The following is a 17,444-nucleotide window of genomic DNA, read 5'->3' on the forward strand; positions in this document are numbered from 1 at the left end:
TGGTAGAAGCAACCACGTCTCTATGGGCGTGTGGTTTGTGATGACAAAAAGAAATGGAATCGTTATAGATTCTGTTGTGATTTGCGATATCTCAGTTCCATAAAAATAAAAGAACTTTCCACAACTCATTATTAAGAATCAGCTTTTCGGCAGGTGCTTTTAGTAAAATAGGATGGCAAAAAAACAGGTTTTGCTGGTGAGTTCGACCTTCTCCGGTGGGAAAGAATGCTGTTTGGCCTCAAAAGAAAACAAAATCCCAGGCGCTCACAAGTTTGACCAAAAAAAGACAAACCAATCCTGTGCTATGTAGATGATGAGGTTATTGCAACATCAATGCTCAAGCAGAAAATTGAACGCCTAAATGAAGTAATTGCCTGCATGAAAAGAACGGGTCTCAATTGCAAACTATCAAAATGCCAACTTCATATGGTTTCATTAGGTTATCTTGGCAGAATGGCAGATAAATATGAAATCAGAAGAGATCCAGATGTGTCGAAGCAGTCTTGACATAGAAGTCCTCGAAGACGGAACGCCAGCTTATGAGCTTCTCGGGCTTCGCCAATTGTTTCAAAGAGTTCATCAAAGGCTTTGCTGGTAAATGGCATCCCAGGCACCAGCTGGTGAATCAGATGGGCAAGAACTTCGAGGTGAACGACAGAGCAGAAACAGCTTTCAAGGTAATTAAAACATAAAGGAGCGAAGCGGCAGTACTAGGATTGACAACAAAAAGTTGCTGATACTTTTGGGATAATGATGCCTCCGATGTAGCAATCTAGAGCATAATGCATATTACAAAAAAAGTCCTGAATAGAAAAAAAACAGTACCGTTGCAGCTCACGGAAGCAAACTCTTGAGCGAGACCGATTGGAAAAATGGAGCCCCATAAGTTTGCTTACATGACGTTTCTGGAAAAACATAGGGCATACCTGGGCAGTGTATCAATTAAACTGAGAGACGACAAAACAGAACTGTCCTGATTGAAGACTTACTTTATGAACTTATGCTATATAAGCAGATGAATCGTGCGTCTGGCTGATTATAAAAACAAGATTTAAGCATCACAATGCAAATTACCTGACCAAGAAGATCAAGTTCTGTGAAAAACAAGAACAAAGGGACGCGGACAGGCCAAATCTCGAAGATGAGTTCTTCTTCCTTGATCAAGAGACAAAAAAGTCTACCCTCGGATAAATAACAAGGACGTCTAAGAGCGGACCATCCAGGGCTATCATAGGAAAAAACAGAAATGAAAATTTCTACTAGAGGGGATGTGGTGCCAAAAGAGCTGCTTCTGAAGTAACACTCACCTAAAGAAACCTTGATCACGAAAGAATATGGCAGACACAAATGAAGAAACGCAAGAAGCGGGTGGAATTGGCATGCATGCTACTTCTACAAATTGGCAAACAGCATTCAGGAAAAAAAATTAAAGAAACATAGTGAAGAGGAAAAAGGAGGGTATCGTTCAAAGGACAAGTCGACGAAGTTGGCTTCAATCTTGAGGCCGGAGTTTGGAAGCATTGGAGGATCCTGATAGTTAAATGACTTTGTCCAAGAGTCATAGAAAATTGACTGGGAAGGAAATTCTGTAACGAGCGAGGATCGAATAGTTATTTTATAATCCTTCACTCGGAAAACAAGTGAAGTAGTTGATAGCTAGAATTACAACTAGCCCCTCATCAGAAATGTAAGACTTGGAAATTGAAGTGGAAAATTGAGGAGAAGAAATCAAGAAGTTAGCAGCTTCCAGAAAATCATTCCGACAGCCGTCTTGCAACAACAAGACGATGACTTATGTAGAACCCGAACTCAAGTGAGTTAGAATCGCAGTAGAAATGAATGTGAAGTTGATTTTCAGGGCTGCACTGAAATCTTGAGTGCGCAAATGAAAACTTCGAAGGAACACGAAGAGGCAAACTATAGACTACCAGACCTGGCGAGAGCCCAAAGAAGCAAAGAGATGACGAGAATATTATTCAGATGGTGAAAACAGTAGAAAAGGAGAAATATGACAATTTTAATTCGGAACAAATTTAATTCCAAGTGAGATCTGACAATTGTTCCTGGATTTAATTTGTCAAAATTATACAACAGCAGTTGTATCAAACAGAAAAGCTCTTATTGTCACAGGACAGCATAAGTAATCTGAATATAAACAAAAAGCAACCCATATCTGCAACAAGCATTACCGAAGTGAAGTAGAGAATTCTCTGGAATCAGAAGCGATGAGCACGAAGAGATGAGCGCTTATTCCTAAATTGCATCAGTTATAAGTTTTAGTTAGATTCTTGTTTGAGGTCGAATCTTTGTCGGGTTAGATTGAAATCAAGGTCATTATTTTTTTTTGTTTTTCATATTTTGAACCAGATTTTTTGCGATCGTAACATAAGGGGAATCATGCACATGTTGTTCAGGCTAACCCATATTTAATAATTAGTAGCTTTGAAATTGGAGTGAATCTTAAAACCTTTAAATAGCCAAGGTGACTTACTTAAAAGTCTGTCCAAAGTCAGTAGCTTTGAAATTGACTCTGATTTGCTGTTGAAACCTTTTCGGGTTTAATTTCATTCATTGTCAATGCATAAATACAATTTCAAAAGCTACTAATTTTGTTAATCTAAATAAAATGTTGAGGTTGAAAATATTTTCAGTTTAATCATCTTCTGTGTATAGTTTTGTGTTGTGTAGTTCGAATCAAATCCCTTACTTTAACCGGAATCTTTATCTTGTTTTTCAATCTATTCCATATTTAATACTTAACCATTTGATGAATAAAGTTGTCTTAAAGCCCTAAAAATCACCAGGCTTGCTAATTTGAAAAGGAAATTTTGTTCTGACCTTTCGGTTTTCTCAATTGTGTCAGAAGTTAGTAGCTTTAGAGTTGAGTCTGATTTGGAGTTGAAACTTTTAGGGGCTTACTTGCAATCAGGGGCAATGCTTAAACCATGATTTGAATAGCTACTTAGTTTGTTAATCAAATAAACAGTTGAGTTTCGAAATCTTTTCGGGTTGATCATCTTCTGTTTATAATTTTGCATGTTCGTGTTGTGTGGTTTGAGCCAGATCTTTTCACTCTTTCTTTAACCGGAATCTTTCTCTTGCTGTTCATTCTAATTCTTATTTTATACTTAATTATTTAATGAATAAACTTAGTCGTGAAGCCCTAAATTTAACCAAGCTTGCTTATTTGAAATTGAAATTTTTTCTGGCCTCTTGGTTTTCTCAAATGTGTCAGAAGTTAGTAGCTTTAAAGTTGACTCTGATTTGGAGTTGAAACTTTTTGGGGTTTACTTGCAAACAGGGGCAATGCTTAAACTTGATTTGAATAGCTACCAATTTGTTAATCAAATAAACAGTTGAGGCTGGAAATCTTTTCGGGCTGAGTATCTTCCGTTTATAATTCTCCAATTTTGCGATGTGAAGTTTTAATCAGATCTCTGCCCTCATATTTAACCGGAATCTTTCACTTGTTTTTCGTTCTAATTCAAGTTTCATAATTAGCTACTCTTTTGAATGTTGTATAAATGTTTTGTGTTTGTTTAAATAATTGCGAATAGGAATTGGGAAAGGAACGTTTTTTGCTGTTAAAACTAGCAAGTTGCTGATATCATTTGAATGAATAATTTAATTTTGGTGCTTGACTGGAAAGAAGCGTTACTGGAATATTACCTGGTTCAATTTTTGGATGTCCCATTTTGAGGTAAATTAGAGAACACATTTGTTTCCAGTAGCCTTATTTGTTATGTGCATTAGTTACCTTTAGCGAGCCTTTCCTTGTTTCATACTTGGGACCAGCTGTAGAGGCCTTCACGTGGCGGTCCTGTTGAAGTGTTTTACTTCTGTAAGACATGAGCTGACATCTACTTAATAAATTTTTTTTCATAGGTTTCTAATTTCCATCTGTCTTCATATTTTACCTCAAAATATCCTCGGGGAGTTTGATCGGTTGTGGCTTTTGCAATCAACCGCAATTATGAGCCCCAATAGAATGTAAGTGGGTTAAAAGTTGTTTGTTTCATTTATGCGCTCAAAAATAGGTCGCAAATTTTTACCTTAACGTACCTTAAAACACCTTAAAAAAATAAGGTAAATTTGCACTACCTTAAGTACACCTTCACTTACCTTAAAACACCTTAAAAATTCACCTTATATCACCTTAAAATTTAAGGTGTATCAACCTTAAAAAACACTTTAAAAAATTTTTATAGGTAAAATTACCTTAAAAAAGTAGGTAATTTAACTACATTTATCTTAACCTTAAGTTGTTTTTACCTTAAATTTTTACCTTAAAAACACAAAAGTTAAGTTAAAAAAGCCTTAAAAGTGAAGAGAATTAAGGTTATTCACCTTAACATTTAAGGTTAATTCACCTTAACTTTTTTGTTTTTAAGGCAAAAACACCTTAATATTAAGGTAAATGTAGTTAAATTACCTACTTATTTAAGGTAAATTTCTAAGGTAAATCTACCTATAAAATTTTTTTAAGGTGTTTGTTTTTTAAGGTTGATACACCTTAGTTTTTAAGGTGATTTAAGGTAAATTTTTAAAGTGTTTTAAGGTAAATTAAGGTGTACTAAAAATAGTGCAAATTTTCCTTAATTGTTAAGGTGTTTTAAGGTAATTTTTAAGGTAAATTTAACTTAACTTTTTTTGAGTGAAGAGAAATTAGACCAGATCCCTATATTTGAATTCTTACAGCGCATTCGATAGCAAAGTTGGGACTAGATATTTCTTTTGCAGATGAGAAGGTCACTTCAGGATGTACGATCCGCTGTTTTATCGTGTTACTAAGCGGAGAAATGACGACACAAAACTTCTATAAGAAGCTTAGGCTCGGAAAAAAAAGACCCAAGCCGAGAGGCATATTTCGGTCTTGAGCAGGACAGAGAAGGAATTAAAGACCATTTAAGAATAAGGTTCAGCTGCAAAATCAATAAAAAAGTTAGCAGGAAAGCCCTATCAAATTGCTAAGATTGGCAGCAGGATCACGTTGATAATAACTGTTGCAGGACTTGAAGCCACAAGAAAAATCAGAGAACTCACTGATCAAAAATTTTTGCACAGTGACGTCGATGCTGAGATTAGTGAACCCTCAAACATCTTTGAAGGTAATATGGGCACTTCTGAAAACACTAGTACGGAAGACAGCCACAATCAAAGCTACATAAGCGGGCCCCATCAAGTCGTGCGGGACAACAAGACTGTATCAACATCTTCTCAGAAATATTGGCAGGCCAGATGTTCGTAGGGCAAGATGAGTTGATGACGCGTGCAAAATGAAACAGTGCAGTGCTAGAGAACGACCCCTGCACCTGGAAGCAGAAGCAGACGTGTTTCTTAGAAACGAGACAAACTGATTGTTGAACGGTTTACATGTACAGAAGCACTTTTGATCGTATAATCTAGAAAAGCCTGGCCAGAAGTGTGATTCAACCAAGGGCAAGAACCAATGGATGGATGATCTACTCGGTTGTGGAAGAGTTGAACGAGTCTGATAATTTCATTATGAGAGGAAACTTCATCAGGAATTTCGTCAAAACAATCAATCTCAGTAACGCAACGTTATCCACGACTCGTTATCCAGAGAGAAAATACGTCGTGAAAAAAAAGTATATTTGACCATGATAAAGGTGCAAAAGGTGCGTCTCGATAACCAAGAGCGGCCTTTGCATGAGTGAAATACTGAAAACTCTTGATACCTCAATTACAGCCCAGAGTGGAAAAAAGCAGGCATCTGTTGTGCAATCAAGATATTAAATCTTTGAAAACTTTCAAGTTTTTGAGGTTCTTTGTTGTATAACTGAGGTTCTCGATAGTCTTGACTTTGAAACATCTGGAAAAAATTGAAAGTTCATCAAGATAAAATAATCCACTTGACTCTGAGTTGAATGATGAATTTTCTAGCTGTTTGCATTTTTGTGACATACACACACAGGATGAACTAAATATAGATAAACCAGTTTTTCCTCAGGTAGAAAAATTAAGAAAAAATTGTTGATTGAACTTGTCGAGGCCATTGAAGTTGTACTAGAACAAAATCAGGATGTATTTTTCAGACATAGTGCAGACATCGGTTTTTGCAACTCTGTTAAACATGAAAATCCACAGTACCACAAGTTAGATGCCTAAAGTAAAAATAGAAGAGTTACTAAAGGAGCATGACATGGTAGAGACATCCACGTCTCTATGGGCGTGTGGGTAAGTGATGACAAAAAGAAATGGAATCAGCGTAGGTTTTGTTGTGATTTGCGATATCTCAATTCCATTGCGGTGAACGAAGTCTATAAAAACCGAAGAAATTTTTACTCCTCATTATTAAGAATCAGCTTTTCGGCAAGTGCTTTTAGTAAAACAGGACGGCAAAAAAACAGGTTTTTTTGTGAGTTGGACATTCTCCAGTGGGAAAGAATGCTGTTTGGCATTAAGAGAAAACAAAGTCCCAGGCTTGACCAAAAAGAGACAAATCAATCATGTGCTGTGTAGATTATGAGGTTATTGCAACATTTATGCTCAAGGAGAAAATTGAACGCAAATTGAAAAGAACGGGTGTCAATTGCAAACTATCAAAATGCGAACTTCATATGGTTTCATTAATTTATCTTGGCATAATGGCAGATACACATGGAATCAGAACAGATCCAGATGCAGTCGAAGCAGTCTTGACATAGAAGTCCTCGAAGACGGAACGCCAGCTAATGAGCTTCTCGGGCTTCGCCAAATGTTTCAAAGAGTTCACCAAAAGTTTTGCTGGTAAATTGCATCCCAAGCATCATCTGGTGAATCAGATGAGCATGAACTTCGAGGTGAAAGACAGAGCAGACACAGCTTTCATGGTAAATAAAACATAAGGAAGCGAGGCGGCAGTACTAGGATAGACAACAAAAAATTGCTGAGATTTAAGCATCACAATTCAAATTACCTGACCAAGAAGATCAAGTTCTGTGAAAAACAAGAGCAAAGGGACGCGGACAGGCCAAATCTCAAAGATGAGTTCTTCTTCCTTGATCAAGAGACAAAAAAGTCTACCCTCAGCTGAATGACATGACTAATCAGGGCGTCTAAGAGTGGACCATCAGGGCTATCACAGGAAAAAACAGAAATGAAAATTTCTACTAGAGGGGATGTGATGCCAAAAGAGCTGCTTCTGAAGTAACACTCACGTAAAGAAACCTTGATCACGAAAGAATATGGCAGACACAAATGAAGAAACGCAAGAAGCGGGTGGAATTGGCATGCATGCTACTTCTACAAATTGGCAAACAGCATTCAGGAAAAAAAATTAAAGAAACATAGTGAAGAGGAAAAAGGAGGGTATCGTTCAAAGGACAAAACGACGAAGTTGGCTTCAATCTTGAGGCCGGAGTTTGGAAGCATTGGAGGATCCTGATGGTTAAATGACTTTGTCCAAGAGTCATAGAAAGTTGACTGGGAAGGAAATTTTGTAACGAGCGAGGATCGAATAGTTATTTTATAATCCTTCACTCGGAAAACAAGTGAAGTAGTTGATAGCTAGAATTACAACTAGCCCCTCATCAGGAAGGTAAGACTTGGAAATTGAAGTGGAAAATTGAGGAGAAGAAATCAAAAAGTTTGCAGCTTCCAGAAAATCATTCCGACAGCTGTCTTGCAACAACAAGACGATGACTTATGTAGAACCCGAACTCAAGTGAATTAGAATCGCAGTAGAAATGAATGTGAAGTTGATTTTCAGGGCTGCACTGAAATCTTGAGCGGGCAAATGAAAACTTCGAAGGAACACGAAGAGGCAAACTATAGACTACCAGACCTGATGAGAGCCCAAAGAAGCGAAGAGATGACGAGAATATTATTCAGATGGTGAAAACAGTAGAAAAGGAGAAATGTGACAATTTTAATTAGGAACAAATTTAATTCCAAGTGAGATCTGACAATTTTCTGCAAAAATCATTGTTCCTGGATTTAATTTGTCAAAATTGTAAACTGATTTTGGTCTTTTTAACACTTTGATCGTTTGCAAAATGATCAAATTCATTAGAACTGTTAAACACAAAATTTCTTTGCAAGGGCAATCTGATCACGAATCATGTAGTCCGAATGGGTGCTTGTTGAATTACATACTTGCGTTGCTTCATCAGGACTGGCAATGTTGAGTCGATAAGGTGCAGTTACTGACTCAATTTTTTGTTGTTCGAAATTATTTAGTTAATTTATGTTAAGATCACCCATGATCGTAATTGAGCCAGCTATTGAACTTGAATTATCTTTATTACGAGCCAAATCTTTGAGAAATCTTGAATGGGCAAATGAAAACTTTGAAGGAACACGTAGAGGCAAAATATAGACTACCAGACCTGGTGAGAGCCCAAAGAAGCGAAGAGTTGACGAGAATATTATTCAGATGGTGAAAACAGTAGAAAAGGAGAAATGTGACTTAGAGAGGAATAGTTTCACAATTCGAAAGATTTTCATAAAAACTGAACGTTACTTCATCAAACGTGGCTTGCAAGCAAAAAGAAGAGGACAAAATAATGCATAAGTGTAACGTCATAGACTTACAGCAGTTGTATCAAACATAAAAGCTCTTATTGTCACAGGACAGCATAAGTAATCTGAATATAAACAAAAGCAACAAAAATTTTCCCAAGGATTAAGGAATGAATCTGAATGATGGGTGATGGGCGATATCCTGCTTACAGGTGACGGAATACAGTTAACAAAACTTTTCTACACAAACAAAATGCAACCCATTTCTGGTGATCATAGATTATTTCACAAAACTGACTGAAGCATTTCACTATCAGACTGCTACAACCGAAGAAGTTTCTTTTCACTTGATAACGTGTTAGATGTCGGGATATGGTTGTCAAATGACAAATCAAACCGATAACCGAAAAGCCTTTGCGGCGGATTTGATGCAAAAATAATAGAGCAACCTTAATGTGGATTTTTCAGCAACATATCAACCGCAAACGCTTGATCTACTTAAATAACAGAACCGATATTTTGTGAATAAACTGTGGATATATTTTTCTGGTTTCGTGAAGACTGGGTTAAAAGTTTTCTAAAAATGGTTTGGTTATACAACAGCACACAGTACTCTACGACAGATATCAATCTTTTGATAATGATGAAAAGAAGAGAAAAACCATTTTATTAGCTTCTCCATCCATAGTATGAGTTAAAGAAGAGTTCACCTCGAGCTTACATGAGAGAAGTCATCTAAAGTTAACAGGAATTGAATAATCTGTGCTGAGGAGTCACCGCGGAAACACATATGCGAGATATGATTCGACCACAGAAATATGGCCTAAAGATAGCATGGGCAACTACATAATCAGCAGAACAAATCGTCCAAGTGATTCAAGTTTTGCCAAAGAGTACAAGGATTTTACTAAAAAACGGGGGGGGGGGGCTATTCGAGATCATCGAGATCCTTCAGCAACGGTGTGTTTTTCTGCTTGATCAGGGACATCACGCAACGAGAACTCGATATCACATATCCCGTCTTCAGAAGATTGATGTGCAACTCGAGGCATTGAGGTCTTAGAGTATCTGGTAGTGAGACCAGCCTACAGGTCAAGGAGAAAGGAAGCAGAGAAAAGAAGAATGGACACGAGACCTCGAGCTTGAGTGAAAATAGAATAATGGAAGTGAATTCTGACAAAAACTCAAAAGTTGAACAGCCGGACCAAATGAGAAGACTCGGACTCACATCTGGAACAAGTAGTACCGAAGTGAAGTAGAGAATTCTCTGGAATCAGAGGCGATGAGCACGAAGAAAGGGGGAAGTAGGAAAATAATTATGGCATACAACAGATAGGCTGACAACTTTGAATTACGCAAAAAAAACCAGACGAAGAGATTGCGGAACTAGTAGGCATTAGGGGAGTGCTGTACGACTTAAAAAGGTAAATCAACAAGGATGACAATTTTTTTCGGCAAGAAGACCACTGCTCTTCGGAAGACGAAATAGAGAGAGAGAGAGAGAGAGAGAGAGAGAGAGGGAGAGGGAGAAGGTAGAAGGAGAGAGAGAGAGAGAGGCGGGAGAGAGGGAAAGAGGGAGGGAGAGAGAGACGGAGAGAGAGAGAGAGAGAGAGAGAGGGAGAGAGAGGTGAGAGAGGGAGGGGAGAGTGAGAGAGAGAGAGAGAGAGAGAGAGAGTGAGAGAGAGAGAAAGAGAGCGAGACTTTTTTAATGTATAGAAAAAGCATAAAGCTTAAGCGTAACTGATAAAAGTATACTTTATAGAACGTAAGAGAATAACTTAACAGCGCTAAATCTGTGTTGACATTTAAGTTAAAGGGTTGTCATCTAAAACAGAAATCACACCAAGTATGAGCTTTGCAAATTTCGGCATTTGATTTCAGTTGAATCTCTAAAAATTATTTTTTCAGTATACTTTTGAAAACATATTGACTTAAAATAATATCCCGAATTTGTGACAAAAGTGAGTTCCAAGTTAAAAGAAGTCATTAGGAAAAAAATTTACTGAAGAAAACAGATGAATTTTTCCTTGAAGGACAAAAAGGCTAGATTTCAAAATAGGTAGATAAGATATTTCGTTAATGAAAATAACAGGTCATGATTGAAAGGTTATGTTTCGTTTTTGATGTAATGAAACAAATAACATAATGCATTCTTTTTCAAAATTTTTCTGACACAACAGTTTTTCCTTTAATGTTACTTCAACTTTTGCTTAGTCTGAGTTCTTTGGACGGCTTGAGTTTTGAACGAAAAAAAACTCGTTTAAGGCCCAATTCATCTGGTTTTCTAAGGATAAAATGAAGCATTGGACAGATCTTGAAATTTTTGATATGAGTAATCCAAACGGATAATGACAAGAGTTTGGAGAAGAATGTTTAAGTTTTCAGTCGGTAGCTGTTTTTTAAAACTATCGATTGTTAAAATTGCTATAGCTACGTTTTTTATAATATTTTAAACCTGGCTGTGTAAAGTCAGGTTTTTGTCCAACTTTATGCCTTATTACTTACTTTTTTTTATTTTTAAGATCAATGTGTTACCAATATTAGTATATTCGGTCTCACAAGCTTTTTTGTCATTTTTCTTAAAAAAAGGTTACAAATTCGGTTTTCAGTGCACTTAGACCCAATTGGTGGGAATAAAATAGTTCATCGAGAGCAGTTGCGTATTACTGCAAATCACATAAAGCTGTTGCAAAATTTGTGTGACCAGAAAAATCGAGATAATCGTCTCCATATTCAACTACTTTAGTTGATTTAATTAGCGAATTTGAAGTATCATTAACTTACAAATTGAACAGTAGAGGTCCGAGAAAAATGCTTTGCGGTACTCTTTTTTCGTGTTCAATGCAGTCAGATGATATTACTTTAACTTTCACACATTGGAATTTTTCTTCTAAGAATCTTCTGATGAGCTTCAGTGAAAATAATGAAAAGCTTAGGGTTTTTAATTTACTCAATAAGATTTCGTGAGATATTGAATTGAAGGCCTTCGGAAGGTCAAGTAGATCAGCATGAACTATTTTTCTTTCGCAATTTCATTCCCTATTGATTCAGTGAAGAAGAAAACTGCATCTCTTGTCGAGAAACTTTTACTGAAACCGAGTTGAGGAGGACTTAATAATTTTTGTCGATCTAGATGCACATTTTTTCGTTAATCCAAACTTTTCTCACAGATTTTCAAAAAAGATGCTGTGATTGATAAAGGTCCATACTTTTTAGGATCTAGAACATCACTTTTCTGAAATATGGGAGTCACAATAGCAATTTTACTATCGTCAGGAAAAATCGAATTTAAGATACATTGGTTTAAATGTGACATAATGATTGATTTGTCATCTATTATGGCCCATGAGGGAACCTTGCCGGTCCGTAGGGGCTTATTGTCCTCTAGTTCTTTTAATATGTCGAAACATTCTGTTTGAGGTTTTGAACGAGATTTCAGTGAGTTCAAATAATCAAAGCACGACTTAGTATAGTCTGCTTGTTTTGTTTTTATCATTTTACTCAATTTTTTTTTCGAAATGTTATAAGCAGACCAGCTACTTTGACGTGGATTGATTTTTTTGACGAAAAGAATTATTGCGTCGTTTCAGTCTTGTCTTACAATTTTGATCGAACCATTGTTTTTCTAATATAGTGGGACCTCTTTTGTTTATACGAGTGGTGCACGCTTCTAAAATGCAAAAGAAATCAAATTTACAACTACTCTAAACAATAACAAATCAGAATCACAGGAATAAGTTTAGCTCAATGGAAGATTAAGGAAGGATTGTTAAACACAAAACATCTTTCTTGGGCACTCTGTTCACAAATCATGTAGTCCAAATGGGTGCTTGTTGATTTACACACTCGCGTTGCAGCATCAGGTATGGCAATGTTGAGTCGATAAGGTGCAGTTACTGACGCAATACTTTGTTGCTCACAATTATTTAGTTAGTTTATGTTAAAATCACCCATGGTCGTAATTGAGCTAGCTATTGAACTTGAATTATCTTTATTAGCAGCCAAGTCTTCGAACAATTTAGCTTGCATTGACTTATCGGGATTATAACTAGTATTAATTAGCATAGAGTGGTTGATTTAACATTCCAAAACTTTTAGTTGTTGGTGTTTTGTAGCCAGGATTTGGAAATACCAAGTATGATATTAGGTCCCAAGTCATTAGCCGGTAATTTCAATTGACTGCGTTTGATTCGCAGATCTTGAAAGTTTAGAATTTTTACGGTAAATATCAGTTACCTTCAAAACGCTTTCAAAGGTGATATGAGGCCCTGGGTTAGTTTCTACATCACCACATTTTAAAAGAGATCACGCAAAAAAGCCATTGTCAGAGCTCGAGGTAAATTGAAAAGTCAATTGAAAGCAACGTTTTTGAAAAATTTCTGATCATTTTCAGTTCCCATCCAAACACAGTTTTTAGTTCGAAAAGACATTTTTCAATCAATTTTTGAACTGGAAGTTTTTCATATAGCAATGTAGGTTTCCATCTCGAATAACAACATTTGACACATGAGGTTTTTTTTCAGTTGCATAAGCGCCCTATTTCTAGCAACAGTAGTGTCTACAGAATAAAAAACGTCTCTATCTTTATCTTTCAGTTTTGATTGAGAGTACAGAATAGCTTGTTTTACTTTTCTTGTGACAAACCGCTCTTTTAATGGAGTATGCATATCATTGCTTCTTTTTGGTAGTCTGTGGCATAAAGAAATGTCCTTATTCTTCACATCAACACCCAGTTCGTTCCCGCAGATTTCAAATATTTTTGCCCCAGCTGCCTATTGGTGTCATCTTGCTTGTATTTTAGTCCGTAGATCTACAAATTTTCTCGTCTTTTTAAATTTTTGATTTCCTCTGACTTCACATAAGGAGAAAAATTGCCAGTCTTTCGTAAATCCTTTACTTCCAATTTCAGCTGTTCAACTTCATGACAAGCGCAGAAACCACACAGGAAGTGTCTGTCAAAGAAATCCAAATCCTTTGTGATTCGAGTTGGCACCAAAAATGTAATCCAGCCCAATCATGCTTCTCTGCTGTTAATTTTCCCAGTGCACGCTATTTCATGTCTTTTGAAATCAGGCTCATCTTTATCAGTGGCGGAAGTATGAATTCTTTTGCGATCCACCTTTGCCAATAAAAAGCTAATCTGAAGTTGACTTATTAAACATGGATTGCCTATTTATTGAGTTTATCACAACAATCAGACTAAATTATTAAAAAGTTAATCCCCGTTTCTTGTCACTCATTTTAGTTATCAGAATGATTGACAAGAATGTCCTAGAATTTGTTTAGTATATCCTAGAAAAAGAAATGGTTGTACTGGCGTTGATTTGTCTGAGGTAAAATATAGTTACGTTGTGGTCGTGATTAAAATTAAAATTTGTCACGTGCCTGACTGATCAAAACAAGGGTGCTTTTAAAGGGGGCTTGATTTTCTACCAGACCGACTTTTTACTAGAGCACAATGCAATAATTCAATTAGAACAGATTTAAATTATTGGAAGATTTGAAAAGCAAGCGGTTAGAACGAAGATAATTTTGTTGAGAAACCGTGAAAACATTGTCTTTAACCTGACTTTTATGTATATCAAAAGATGCAAGCACTCCCTTCTACGGAGGGAGGGAGGGTATGCAGTCGGCTCTCGAGTAGACACATCAGTATTCCAGAAAGCTTGAGTTGGAGAAAATTAGGTCGCTCGAAATCAACCTTGACCTAGAGCAATTTTGCAAAAAAAACAACACTCAGTTAATTAGTCTTTTTGTTTGCTGATTTAAAAAACTCCCACTAAACGTTTATCACTGGTTAGTTCAACGCCGTAAAGTCCAGATGAGGAAAAACAACAAGAGTGTATAAGCAAAGAATGCTTGAAACCTTCAGGACTGATAAATTGGATTGAATGTGATTGTTGTTCTAATTGTATCATACCAGTTGTGTAAATAGTTCTCTTAACGACTCTAAGAAAACCCGATGGTTTCAGTGTCCTGTATGCGTTGATATAATTAAAATCTGTTAACTAGGCAACAATAGGTAATGGTTTAGTGCTAGACAATTATGTTAGAAGATCCATCTCAAATGTCCGAGTATTCAAGAGAGTACCAAAAGACTCGCGTGTTCCCTTGGCGGAAAGTCGGTCGAACAAATTAAATGACATCGTCTACAATGTAGAAGATGTTACAAAATGGCTCATTTTCTTAATGTCGTTCTTGTTGTTTTCTGGAGCAACTGAAAAGAAGTGAACGCAAATAGACCACATGCATGAGCTCTTTGATAAATAAAAAGAGTCGAGCGAATGCTGTGTCACTTCCAAAACCCCATCCCAAGTTTCAAGCCCGCCTCTGAGTGACCCCGAGCAGAGAATAAAGCTAACAGGTAGGAGGCTCGATGAAGTAAATGTAAAGGGAGGAATAAAGCTTGCTGCTTCGGATGACAAAACTGCTCCTTTTTCAACTGATAACTATCAGAAATTGTTGTCTAAGCACCCTCAGCGAGTCAAATTTGCAGCACCAAATCCAGAAAATTTATATAGTTTTTTTTGTAATCAATTTTGACTTATACAAAGCGATAATGTCCTCTCCAAACGGATCAGCAGCAGGTCCTGATAAAATAGGTCCTTAAATTTGTAAGGATCTATTAGTAAGTCGAATGGCAATACAGGACTTAATTTTCTGAAATCGTTTATTAAGCTCATAAACCTCAATGGAGATGGCAAAATACCCGAAACCCTAAAATCTTTTCTTGGCGCAAAGCTTATCGCCCTCATAAAGATAGACGCAGGGTTGAGACCGATTGCCATAGGCAACACGCTGAGACGTATCGCGTCTAATTGCGCTGGAAGCAAGGCCCTCTCCGAGCGACAATTTTTCTTCGGAAACGTACAGGTGGGATGCGGTACTGAACGAGGAGCAGAAATAGCTGCACACTCGTCTCGAAACCTAATTGAGCGCGACGACAAACCAAAATGCACTCTTTTTTTTTTAAAAAAAACTAGATTTTAATAATGACTTTAACTCTCTAAATAGAGAAACAACCCTGTATTCAAATTGCCCCGAATTGTATAATTACACGCATTGCGCGTATAGTAAAACTAGTTACCTTTTTACGGAAGCTCTGTCATGATGTCAGAAGACGGAACTCAGAAAGGTGATCCTGAAACCCCACCCCTTTTTTGCGGAAACAATTCAGACACTAGTCAATTAGTTGGAGTCGAAAAATAACATCTGGTACTTAGATGATAAAAATTTAGCCGACGACTGTATGATAGTAATCTGGGACCTTAAAAACATTCTGAAATTGGATCAAATTTACGCCCTGAGCTTGAACACTGAGAAGTGCGAACCTTGTTTTTTGAGATTGACTACGAATACACAGTATAATTCAATTTTAACACAATTTCGAAAAATATGCCCCAAAATACAAATAAAAACAAAAGAGGAATTTCCTCATTTTAGGATCTCCACTCGGGAATTTTGCCAAAAAAAATTGTTCGACGAAAAGAAAAAATTAAGGAGCTTGAAAAAATCATGGATGTCATTGACAAACTAGACGCCCATTATGGTTTTTAGCTCCTGAAAAATTGCTTTAGCATGCCAAAACCCCTTTATTTAATGCGTACGAGCCCTTGTTTTTTGCAAAATAATTTTTTTGAACGCTCCTACAAACTACTAAGAAATTCGTTATAGAAGGTCACTAACGTGAATATGGATGATAATCAGTTTTTACAAGCAGTTCTCCCGGCAACCAAAGGTGGCTTGGGCGTTTCCTCCGCTCGTCTACTCGTTTTAGCCGCAGTCTTAGCCTCAGCAGTAGGAGCGAAAGATTCCTTGAGCGAAAATTTTTGGTTTGGAGCTTGTGGATAGAACCTATGATGATGCGCTTAAACGGTGGTTTGAACTTGGAAAGATTGAAATAGCCGTGGAAAATGAAATCAAAAAAAATTGGACGGAGCCAGTTTTTGAGCGAGAAATTGCAGACTTGATTTTACGACTCTTTCAACGGACGTAAAAAGATTCAACGCGTTCGTTCCAATTTAGATTTGGCTCCCAATGGTTGAACGTCATTCCGTACAAAAATCTAAGGTTAAAACTGTCGAACCAACAATTCAGAATTGCGATAGGACTCCGCGTAGGCTCGAAAATATGCGAACGGCATAAATGCGTGTGCGGATAAGACGTTATCGAGGATGGTTGGCATTGTCTTTCTTGCCTCAAAAGTACAGGAAAATTCTCTAGGCATTCAAACCTGAATGCTCATATGAAGCAGAGTTTTTATTCTGCTCTGATTCCGTCTGTTTTAGAACCAAGACACCTCTACAGTACCGATCAGAAGCGACCAGACGGTTTGACGCTCGTTCCATGGGCTGTTGGTAAGCAGCCCTTGTGGGATGTAACGGTAGTAGACTCCTTGGCTCCTTGTAGGATTAATGCCGGGTCTGTTTGTAACCCTGGTACGGCTGCCGCTGAAGCGGAAGAGCGAAAAATTGACAAGTATAAAGATCTTGTAGATGATGGATATATTTTTCAACCGCTAGCTTTTGAAATTCAGGGCGCGGCCCCAGCACAGAAGTTTTTTTTGAGTAAGCTTTCTAAGAACCTAAGCATATGCATTGAGGAACCCACAGCAGGCAGCTTTTCAAAACAGAGAATCTCCCTTGCAATACAGATTGCGAACGCCGCTTGCGCACTCGGAACAATAAATGACAATATAAATGACGAAGTTTTTTTATTTGTAACACTTGTATAGTATATTTTCTAGTGTCGAGTTGCGTGTTCTTAGTGAAGAAACGTCACCCGCATCAAAGAACCTAAGCATATGCATTGATAAACCCAGAGCAGGCAGCTTTTTAAAACAGAGAATCTCCCTTGCAATACAGATTGCGAACGCCGCTTGCGGACTCGGAACAAAAAATGACAATATAAATGACGAAGTTTTTTTATTTGTAACATTTGTATAGTATATTTTCTTGTGTCGAATTGCTTGTTCTTAGTGA

The 17,444-nt window shown here is 37.1% G+C and overlaps 2 protein-coding genes across 5 annotated transcripts in view; both read left to right on the forward strand.

Annotated features, from left to right (window-relative positions):
* LOC134851365 (small ribosomal subunit protein eS8-like) overlaps positions 1-17,444 on the forward strand; it is a 478,345-nt gene that overhangs the window by 412,896 nt on the left and 48,005 nt on the right. The gene's annotated exons all lie outside the window — the stretch shown is intronic.
* The window catches only part of LOC134851362 (uncharacterized), a 78,449-nt gene that overhangs the window by 6,819 nt on the left and 54,186 nt on the right, over positions 1-17,444 (forward strand). The window lies entirely within an intron of this gene.

Source organism: Symsagittifera roscoffensis, chromosome 7 (assembly GCF_963678635.1).
Source record: "Symsagittifera roscoffensis chromosome 7, txSymRosc1.1, whole genome shotgun sequence".
Taxonomy (NCBI): Eukaryota; Metazoa; Xenacoelomorpha; order Acoela; family Convolutidae; genus Symsagittifera; species Symsagittifera roscoffensis.